A 12081-nucleotide genomic window follows, 5' to 3' on the forward strand; every position below is an offset into this window, starting at 1 on the left:
TAATTTAGATATACCTGCTCAAATTTGTTATAATATCTCTGTATCTGGAACTGAAAATATTGCAAGCATGTTTGCGAAGTATTTTAGTTCTGTATTTGTTTCTGATTTGACCATTAACCAGATAAAGTCTCCACTTAAAAATTATTTTTGCAATAATTTATTTGATTAAAAATGTCAGATACCATTAAAAAACTTAAGGGAAATAAATCTATAGGACCTGATGGACTCCCTGACTATGTTCTTAAGAGCTGCAATGATATGTTGGTAAAACATCTTATTCATATTTTTAATCTTAGTCTACAATCTTCAATATGTCCAAAAGTTTGGCATTTAAGCAAAGTGATACCATTATTTAAAAAAGGTGCCAAGAATGATGCAACAAATTATCATCCAGTTACGATTCTCAATGCAATCTCGAAAGTTTTTGAATTGGCCTTATTTAATAGATTGTATGATGAAGTCAAGTTCAACATATCTGAGCACCAACACGGATTTATACCTATGAAGTTTACATTAACTGATTATTGTACTGATTGTTGAACTGTTTATTTATACTGATATGGAGAAGCCATTTGATGACATAAAGCACAGCAAAATTATTAAATATCTCTATAAAAACAACGTCACTATTAACTTTATCTATTTATTTCAATTATATTTGTCAAATAGGCAACAATCTGTTGAAGTCAGGGGTGCCAAATCTGATATCTACGGTAGTAAATCTGGAGTCCCCCAGGGCTCCAATTTGGGACCTTTATTATTTTTGATTGGCAATAATAATCTATGCACTGCAAGGGGTAACTCTGAAGCTTTGTTCTTTGCTGATGATTTTAAGTTATGCATGAGGATTGTTAACGTTTTGTGACCATATATCAGCATTGAGGCAAAAACTGGCTAGACAATGTTATTCTGTAACAGTGATTTCAAATGAAGTGGGATTGGAATCTACAAAATCAATCTAATTGTCTTTGATTGAGTCATCTACACGGTACGGAATAGCATTTTGAGGCTGCTGTAGTCAAGGGCTTTTTAACTCCGTGTTTTGCAAAAAAGAGCCAATATATATATTATAAAAAAAACTGTTTTATTGTCATTTTTTTATATATATAACTTTCTTTAAATGCCATGTTTAGATAAGGTTTAAAATATTACTATAGATGTTACTTAGTTGGTTTGTGTCAGTTTAAAGAGTGTTTTGTTTTATTTATGTAATATATTTCCAAAAAAAAGCGGCTTTAAAATTTTAACTTGATCATAATTGAATTGATGTCCTGTTTTTTGAGAATGTTAAATGAAGCAACCAAGCACGTGTTTTTTCCGAATTTGCTTTGTCACTCTTGTGTGATTCTCTGTTTTAACCATTGAGATGTCTGACCAACCTAACAACCTTGACATTCCAAACAGGAGATTTTATATATCACATTGCTATTAAAAAAAATAGGAGTCTTATCTTTAGTTTTTGAGAAGAGGTTTCAATTAGTTAAGGTATTATTTTTTGCTATTTTATATCTAATCTTTCTCTATCTATTTTTGCTTTAGTGGTTTGGTGCGATAAATCTTTAATATAAGGTAGTTTTTTATATTTTAACTGAATATTTTGAGGTTCAGTTGGTCCGTCAAATATATTTGAGTTATAGATTAGTTTATTTAAAATATATTTGGGATAACCATTGTTAATGAAAATATTGAAAAGTTTCTTAAGATTGTTCTGTAAGAATTGTTCATCACTAATATGCGGTACCCTATTTTTCATAGCGATTACTGTGTTGTATTTCTGGTTCTTAGAATGATATGACCAATAATTAATAAATCTGCCTGAAGCTGTATTTTTTCGATACCAGTCCAAAATAATTATATTATCATCAGTCCAGATAACTTTGCTTGTGTCAAGAAAAGGTAAGATACAATCTTTTTCTATTTCTATTGTAAATTGTAATTTTCGATTAAAAGAATTAAACAAATTCAATGTGGATTCAATTTGATCAGGGGGAACAGCACAAATTAAATCATCTACGTATTTATAAATAAAAGATATGGAAAAGTTGAGGATAGTATTGTCTAATAGATAGTCCAAAACAATGGTGGCTAAAATAGGACTTATGGGTGAACCCATTGGGGCACCAAAAATTTGTTTATAAAAGTTGTTGTTAAAACTAAAGCAAGTATTATGAAAAGTAAAGTTCATTAGTCTTAGAAAATTATTTTTCAATAATGAAGTGTGAGGTGCCACAATATCCCATTTTTCATCTAATATTTCTGTGATAAGGTCCAGCGGAATGTTTGTAAAAAATGAAACCATGTCAAGGAAGATTAAAATGTGATCATTGGGTAACTGAAAACCGTTAATAGCATTTATAAATGTGAAAGTATCTGTTATATTATAATTATTTATGTCTTCAAAAGCTATTTTTAAAATTTTTTGGATAGAAATTTTGATAGGTTGTATGTGATACTATTAATGGAGCTGACAATAGGACGTAGTGGAATATTAGGTTTGTGTACTTTCAGAAGACAATACAATTTAGGACAAGATGCGTTATAAATTGTTAAGATTTTGCTTTTTGCTTCGATATCAGTGATTTCTTTCTTTGTTTTGAATGATTTTATTAAATTATTGTGTGTTATCTGAATGGAGGTGGTAGGGTCCCTCGGTAGTTGATTGTCAACCTGTCAAACTGTCTTGTAGTAGTTCTTATGTTTTTTGGATGTAATTCTCCTTATTCATTGCTACAGTGTATCCACCTTTGTCAGATTGCAAAATATATAGTTGTGGATTTGATATTAAAAAAGTTGCAGTTTTTTTGAATATCGCGTTAAAAGGTGATGGGGATGGATGGATGATAATAATTCGTTACAATATTAGTTGCTCTAGCTCTTAAGACATCCTTTAAATTACTTGGAGTTTCCTCAATAATGTTTTCTATATCTGCCAAAATTGTTTCAAATTTTATCTCTTTTTTAGTAGCAGGGATGCTAAATTTTGGACCTAAAGATAAAAAAATTGATATGTCCCTGGGGATGTCGATGTTACTTATATTTAAAAATAATTTTTCATTGTATAAAATTAAAGGTTGTTGTTTAGAGTTTGACTCTTTAAGTTTATTGAATTTAAGTATTTTTTTTTTACTTTTTTAAGTTTATTGAAAATCCTATTAAAACTTTGTCTCATTCTTTTATCAAATAGGTCTCATAAGTCCTAATGAGACCCATGAGTTTGACTGGGGTACACTCCCATTAACTATCATTTCTTGCCTGGTGTAGCTAAAAGTTTAAAAACTGGATTTTATCTTTTTAAAACATTGTATAGTTTTTAATTGTGAAATATAGGTTTTATGGCGAGTTTTATAGTATAGATTTTATAAGTTGAATGTTTTTAAGATGTGTATTTTTTTTTTAAATCTAATAATGTTATTTTTTATTTTTGGTGATAACAATTTTCTTTTTATCATTGACAATGCTTAAACTAAATTGTATGATTTTGTCAACTATATTGTACAATTGTGGTTGTATTTTTTACAGAATAAAGTTCATTCATTCATTCAAAGCAAGTTAATATAAGTATTTCCTACAATATGATTTTTTGAGTATTTAAACACAATTTTCTCAATATTACTAAAAAATATTAAATTGCTATAAGATACTACTGATTTTTTTTTTGAACTGCCATTGCATTGAATATTTAAAGAATATACCAAATTAGTATTTATGTCATTTATAATGTGATTAATTATGCTAATACTATGAATGGTTGTCTTGTCGAATGATTATCTGACATACAATTGCAAATTTTAAAGATATATTATGTAAGCCTAGATTATTTTTATTGTTTGTCATTTGTTTAGAATTATTTTGAAGTAAGTTAATAGTAGTATCTCCTACAATAATATGATTTTTTGGGTATTTAACACTAAAAAATGTCACCTTGCTATAAGATACTACTGCTTTTCCTTTTTTATGAGTTATCTGAATCTGAGAGATTTGCTATATACAGTATTGTGCAATCCATCAATCATACAGCAATTATTCCATGGCAGTCCCTGAATGTTCTGCTAATCATATAAATGACTTTTTTATTGGAATTGGTGATAAAATCCATAAAGATTTGGGTTTCCCAACAACAGATCCACTTGCTTATTTATTAAGCACCAGTATTCAAGGATCATTTTTCTTTATACCTACAGACTTGGTTGAGCGTAAGGAGGTATTAACTTCTATAAAAAACAAAAACTGAGCCGGGGAGGATGGCCTATCTGCCAAAATACTCCTGAACATGCCGGACATCTCTCTGACTGTTCTTGTTGAAGCTATAAATGCATCATGGGTTATGGGCAACTTTCCCTTAAATCCAGAGAAGACCAAACTAATTTGTTTTACAAATAACCATAGTCTTAATAATATTCTTATTGCTAACTGCCCTGTCCCGCCTTATTCTAACAATAAGTTTTTGGGTCTGGTGATTGACAAGGAACTTAAGTTTAAGGACCATATACGGAGTCTCAGCAATAGGGTTTCTGCGGGTTGTTTTGCTGTTAGGGTGGCCTGTCGGGAGCTTGGCATGGGGATTGAGAGAGCCGTGTACTTTTCCCTGATTGAGTCCCATCTCAGGTATGGTGTCTGCTTTTGGGGTAGTGCAAGCAACTATCTTCTACAGATGTTGTTTGTTCTACAGAAACGTGCTGTGCGTTATATATGCGGGATATCACCTAGAGAATCATGCCGACCATATTTTATCAGGGAGGGCATTCTTACAATCTACTGCCTATACATACAGGTGGCATGCCTTATTTTCTCCCATCAATACAGGTTTGTCCTACAGAATCCACGATATGTCACCCGCCAGCGGAATAATTTGCGGCTTCCCATTCCAACATCTGCCTTGGTGAAGAGATCAATTTTTTATGAAGGTATAAAAATCTTTAACCACCTACCAGAGGACATTAGAGGGGCAAAATCTCTCATCAAATTTAAGTTTCTCTTGAGGAGATTTCTGAGTGGTCGAGCTTATTACTCTGAGGCTGAATATTTGAATGACAATCAGATTTTAATTAATTAAGGGAGACCTAGCTCTTTTCCTAAACTGTTTGTTTTAAATGTTTTTCTTTTTTTTATCCCTAAATGTTGAACTGTACTTAGTTAAGAAAAGTTAGATATAGTTGATTTAATTAATTCAAAAAAAAAAAAATGTAAATTTTAACTGTTTAACTTTGTTTCGTCATTGTAACTTGTATTTTTAAATTTAATTTTAACCTTGTAACTCTGTCTCTTTCGGATTAGGTGAAGCTTTGTTTATAACAATATTTTGTTCAAACAATAAAACATATTTGAATTTGAATAAATATAGCAACAAGCGATGTTTTCAAAAATATTATTTGCTCCTTTATTTTCCATAATATTTCTTTACTTTTAAGTACACTCCTCTGTATTATTTATAAATATACTGAAATATCATAAGAATGCCAATGCAGAGTAAGGAACTTCATGTTTGTTTATTTAGACAATGTGCATAAATACAGCAACATTCTTGTTTCGCATTTATTTTATCAGTTAAATATCAATTTACCTGCTGTAAAGTTGTTATTTTTGAATCTCAGAATTAACTTAAAATGGGTCGCTCAAAAACCGTCTCTGGTGATGTAAGAAAAATTATTGTGGAGCATTACGAAAATGGTGTTAGGCAGAGTGACATTGCAAGAAGCTTACGGCTTTACAAGTCAATCGTATCCAGAGTTTGCAAAAAATTTCGCCTTACTGGAACAGCTGCACCGTCGTCCATTCCGGGTAGACCCGGAAAAACAAATTTGAGGATGGATAGGCAGCTGCTATGAATTTCCAAGTAAAATCCTTTTTTGTCTTCTTCCCAAATTTTGGCAAAATTAAAAGAGGGTGGAGGAGTAAACCTCAGTTCCAGTATCGTACGGACAAGATTATTTGATGCCAACTTACCTGCTCGTCGCCCCGTCAAAAAACCGTTACTCTCAAAGAAGAACGTCAAGGCTCGTTTAGGTTACAGTGTCTGGGCGTTTGTCTGCTTCTAGATCCCTAAAATGCGGCGTTCCCCAGGGTTCAGTGTTGGGACCACTGTTATTTTTACTGTATGTGGATGACTTGAGTTCATTGAAACAGCTGGGCAGGGTGGTTCAGTTTGCTGATGATACCACCATACTATGGAGCCATAAAAATTCTGATTATATTGTTCTGATTCCTGAATTCTGATTAATTATACTGAAGACTTGTATCCTTGAAGACCTTTAGATTTTATCAGGGTGGTGTGCTTCCAACAGGCTCATGTTTAATGTAAGAAAGACGTCTATTATGGGGTTTAAGTGCGATGTTCAGGGTCTGATGTTTGACGAAAATTCCTTCTTGCAGAATAAAGAGTGCTGCAAGTTCCTAGGAATTACCATTGATGGTCGCCTTCGGTTTGAAGATCATATTTTACATCTAGCTGGGAAATTATCTTCTGGATGTTTCGCAGTAAGAATGGCAAAACAAGAGCTGGGAGGGGTGGTTGCACGTTCAGTGTACTTTTCACTTATTGAATCTCATATTCGGTATGGCTCGCCTTTTTGGGGTTTAACCAATAAGGGGCTACTTAACATTATCTTTGTTATTCAAAAAAAAGCAGTTAGATACCTGTGTTCTGCTAAGTTAAGAGATTCTTGCAAACCCCTCTTCATTTCTGAAAAAATCCTAACTCTTTTTTCACTCTTTATCTTAGAAACAGCTGCTCTTATTCACAAAATGCCCAAACTACCCTCTGATACTGGCCATTTGACTCGTCGTGTAAATGATGTTCCCCTACCTATTCCTACGCCTTCCCTTACCAAAAACTCATTAATTTACATAAGTAAAAAAATTTACAATCATGTTCCTCTGTGTGTTAGACATATATTGGATGTTAAGAAATTTAAAAGAGAATTAAAGTCGCTTTTATTGGCTAAGGCATATTATAACCTGGATGACTTTTTTAATGATAGGTTTTAACCTTGGACATGTTGGAAAGTTTTCTTTTTTTCCTTTTTTCTTCTCTAATTTTGTCAACAAGTTTACCTTTATTTAGTAATTGAGTGTTTTATTTAGTTATCTTTAATTTAAGTATGTTCAAAAAGTTTTGTCTTCTTGTGTTTAATTTTGATCATTGTTTTGTCAATTTTTGAAATTGTATTTGTGTTTTGTTTTTTTAGCTTGTAGGATGCTTGTACACAAGATTATTCTTACATAATATCGCACATTTTCTTTCTTTCTTTCTTTTCACTTTGCCCAATCTCATGTCCACTGGTCTGTAGCTGATTGGAAGAAAGTCGTATTTAGTGATTAATCTAAATATAATTTATTCAGGACTAATGGAGCGATGTACGTCCCAGTGAACAAAGATTAAACAAAAAGAACACTTGCCCCACAGTTAAACATGGAGGCGGAAATATTCTTGTATGGGGATGTTTCTCCGCTCGTGGCATCGGACCCATAGTAAGAATAGTGGGCAAAATGGATCGTTTCATATACAAAGACATTCTGCAAACACATTTAGTGCCATATATGGATGAAGTCATGCCAGTAACAGCCATATTTCAGCATGACAACAATCCAAAACATGTTTCTCAATTTGTTAAGAGGTGGTATCCGATGAAAAAATAAATGTAATGGTCTGGCCATCTCAATCGCCAGACCTAAACCCTATAGAGAATTTATGGCATTACATTGACACCAAAATCAGGCACCTAACATGCTCTAATACAAATATTCTCTTTGAAATAGTGGAAAAGGCTTGGAAAGAAGTGAACAATGACTATATTATGAAATTAATTGAGTCCATGCCAAGACAATGTGCAGATGTTATAAAGGAGAAGGGGTACTACATGAAATATTGAATTGATTTTAATTTAGTTGGGTTATATTTTTTTTAGAATCAAAACTATTTTTTGTTGCTATATTTTTGAATAATAAATTTGCATAAAACAATTTGGTGTTTTATTTATTATCATACAAAAAATATGATAATATGAAAATATAAACAGGCTCTAAATTCTTGTAAATAATATATAAACCTTACTTATAAAATAGATACTAAAAGATATATAACAGGAAAGTTCAATGTTGCTATCTTTTTGCACAATACTGTATATGGGCCACGCTATATAAACCTTTTTAATTTTTTTTGTAAAGATAATAATACTATTTGGTAAAAATGTAGAATAGCAGCTTCTATGAAAATCCACTAAAAATGGTTGGGTTTTTTTGCAATATGGGTAGATTTGGATATATACTTTTCAGTAAGAGTGGTGGAAAGCCAAATTTTATCACACTGAGGGTGTAATCATGCACTTAATCCCTCATGGTGACATGCAGTGTCTGCTTGTCCAATTTTAACACTAAATTTTTCTTATTTCTTAATTAACATTGTTTTGTTTTGTCAAATATTTTGTTATAGTACATCTTGTATGATTATTTGCTTGTAAGCAAAAGCTTTAATTATTTAATTAGAAAATGTATGCTTTCATATTAATACAATATAATATAAAATTAAAAGAAAGAATATAATATGTTCAATTTTACTATTTAACACTTTTTGTCCAGTTATAGAATGTAAGAAGATCAAACAATCATTTAATATTTAATAGGATATCCTAAAAATATAAACAAACAGCAAGAGTACTTACTATATGTGGTAATGGCAAGGAAAATAATCTGCAAAAAACTTCCTAATACTATGGAAATACGATATTACCTTTTTAAGAATACAGCTGGATTGATTTTCCACCCACACAATATTCGCCAAAGGGGTGAGGACAAGCCCCTGATAAATCTGTCCAGAAATTTGCCATATATTATATTAACAGAAATTTAAAAACCATTTAAATTGACAAAAATTGAGCCACATCTCATAATATATTAGTAATAATATATTAATTTTCGTTTTTCCTTATTCTTCCGTATCCTCTTTGCTTTGTTTTTATCAAAAAATACATTTGAAGCTTTTTCTTTATTTACAAAACAAATAAAAATTTAAAGTTGACACATTCACGGTTTCACACATAGAAAACATACTTATTGAGGGATGCGACAAGCAGCCTGCTTTGCGCGGCGAAATTCTTGCGGTGAAGCGCCCTCTAATAGATCTCGAACTAATTTTGACATTTTTGCCGATGGAGACTAATAAGCACAGAACACAAATATATAGAGAAGTGGTGGTTGCATACAAACTGATAGAAATTCATAGAGTAATTAAAAGTATGGTTCATTGTATTATTTATTATTATGGTATTATTCATAGAGTAATTAAAAAGTTTAATATTCATTTCTCTATGTAGAAATTCTTCTGACAAATCAGCTAGCGTCCTCTGGCTTCGCAACTGTTTCTAAATTGACAGTTCGACGTGCCTAATGGGACCAATCAAAATGGTAGAAAGGCGTGGCCTAATTAAGGTGGGAAATTAAATTTTATTTAATCTGACAATCTTATCATTTATGTCGGGTGCGTATTAATGTAAAACTACCCGTCGTATACAATACGCGGTTCGGTTCAATAATAAAAGCCAAAAACTTTAGACAAAAAAAAAACACTTATATTATCAAACAAAAATCAGGCAGTTTTAAGATGGTTAAAGACTATGTAATATATGAAAATTAAATAAAAATCAGAAAAAGCAAAAAACCTATTAACCCGGCCCCGAGAATATAAAACCGACCGAAAAATAAAAATAAAAACTGATAGCTCTGACAGACGTCGTTCAGGATGACGTGACATTCTCCCACCTGAGGCATGTTTTTAAAACAAAAGAAACATGACTCACCTAACTAAAACAGAGACAACATGTAAACAATGTAAATAAGTAGGTTCAATAATAACAATGTAATAAGCCTTAAAAATGTCAACTACCTACCTACCCTACACAAATAAAACAATTAACTCTATGTAAAAGTAATCCTAATCATTGTCCCTATACCTGACCGGTACGCGAACCGTACGACCGCTCCGCGAAACATATGCCGTATTATCTACGTTCGGTTCGGGTACTCTGCTTTTAGACACTCCCGGATTCGCGGTCTCGATATCGCCCGCAGATTCACTTGAGTCCTCACAGGGTACATTTGTCTCGGCCAACCGCGATTTAGGGCTAGTCAATGCCTTGCTATCCATTAAGCCCTCTTCTGCACATTCTAAGGGGTAGAGACGTTGTACAGGTCTCAAAAGTTGGCCCCTTTCGGTACTGACCCGCACCACTCGAACCTCACCATCTTTGCCAGGTAGCAGCTCAATAACCCTCCCTAACGGCCAATTAACCCGCTTATCTAGGTTATTGCCAATAAAAACCACATCCCCCATCTTAACTTGATAACTGGAACTTCCCTTGGACCATAGCTGCAACTGCCCTAGGTATTCATTACGAAACCTTCGACGAAGATCCTCTGCCAATTTCTGTCTATGCTGTACCTTCCTAGACAGAGAGTGACGGTCAACAGCATCACAATCTGGAACACCACTCACCAACTGATCCCTAAGAAACATTATGGGGGTTAAAGGTACCAACTCATTAGGGTGAGTTGACGAACAAGTGAGTGGCCGCGAATTGATGATGGCCTCACAATCACAGATTATCGTTAACAAGCTTTCGTAATCCACCAAAGCTCGTCCCAATACTTTACGCAACAATTGTTTCAACACTCCGACAAGTCTTTCCCGGAATCCTCCCCACCACGCCGCCGTTGGAGGATTAAAACGCCATTGGATCCGCTCGGTACTACTAGTTTCGGCAAATTTTTTAAAGTCTACTCGCGAAAACGCGTTGTCCGTCACGAAATTTGTCCCGTTATCACTGTATATAGTCCGAGGGCGACCCCGCCTGGCAATAAACCAACGCAATGCTTGCATGAAACACACAACCGATAAAGATGAACAAAGTTCCAAATGAACGGCCCGATATACCGCACATGTAAAAAGGCATATCCATACCTTTTCTCCCGATTTGACAAATAACGGACCAGCAAAGTCAACACCGGTTATCTCAAATGCTATAGCATCGCGAACCCGATAAGGGTGGCGATCTTACAGTAACCGGCTTCGATGTGTGTCTCTTGCATACTACGCACTTTGATATCGCATGTCGAATGGCTCGACGACCACCCAAAATCCAAAAATGTTGCCGTAAAATACACATTAAACTTTGTGCGCCAATATGCCCTAACTTTAAGTGTTCTCCAAAAATAAGTCTGTTTACTAAAAAATGTTTACCAGGTAATATCACAGGAAGAAGGAAGTTGTCACAATCACTCCTATTACTTATACGGGATTTTAATCTAATGACGCCATCCATATCTTCGAAAACTTCCATATTGTCTTTAAAGAATTCTTGTTGCACTTGTCTTAATACAAATATCTCGGCTTGATTAATTTCTTCGGTACTTAAGGGCCCTGTGTGCCGCTCCTTATTTCTCGTATTATAAATAAATCGAGATATCCATGCACACATCCGTATAATTTTCAAATACTGAGAAAAGTAGTCCAAGTGCCAATCCATAAGAGACATTTTCTGACGCTCATTATTTATTAAGACAGTAACCAACTTTTTCCTCCTCTCCCTATTAATTTCTTCCTCATCGAAGCTAAGGCTTTCCAGGGGGGTGTTAAAAGGATTTTGATAAAGCCATTGTGGACCCTCTCACCATCTTGATTGAACCAATTGCTTAATAGAGCAGCCTCGAGATGGTAAGTCGGCAGGATTTAACAACCCAGGTACATGCCTCCAGGTGCCAGAAGCTGAGAGTTTTCTTATTTCTGAAATGCGATTCCAAACAAAAGTAGACCACTTCTCGGGTCTTTCTATCCAGGAAAGGACTGTTGTTGAATCGCTCCAGAAAAAGGCTTCCAGTTTATTGTCAAAATTCTCCACGATGTTACTGTATAACCTTACAGCAATCAGAGCTCCCATTAATTCAAGCCTTGGTATAGATAAAACTTTCTTTGGAGCTACCCTTGACTTAGCTCCCAACAGACGAACAAATACTCTGCCATTCTCGACCCCTCTCAAAAACACTACAGCAGAGAAGGCCTCCTTACTTGCATCACAAAAAATATGCAGGGAC

The 12081-nt window shown here is 33.7% G+C and overlaps 1 protein-coding gene across 1 annotated transcript in view; it reads right to left on the reverse strand.

The window, feature by feature from the left end:
* Positions 1-9044, reverse strand: part of LOC126744388 (leucine-zipper-like transcriptional regulator 1) — a 126619-nt gene extending 117575 nt beyond the window's left edge. Inside the window, exon 1 of the mRNA XM_050451771.1 lies at positions 8726-9044. The gene's annotated coding sequence lies outside the window, so the exon portion shown is untranslated. The remainder of the gene's footprint in view (positions 1-8725) is intronic.
* Positions 9045-12081: the final 3037 nt, after the last annotated feature.

The sequence above is a fragment of the Anthonomus grandis genome, chromosome 14 (assembly GCF_022605725.1).
Source record: "Anthonomus grandis grandis chromosome 14, icAntGran1.3, whole genome shotgun sequence".
NCBI classification, from domain to species: domain Eukaryota; kingdom Metazoa; phylum Arthropoda; class Insecta; order Coleoptera; family Curculionidae; genus Anthonomus; species Anthonomus grandis.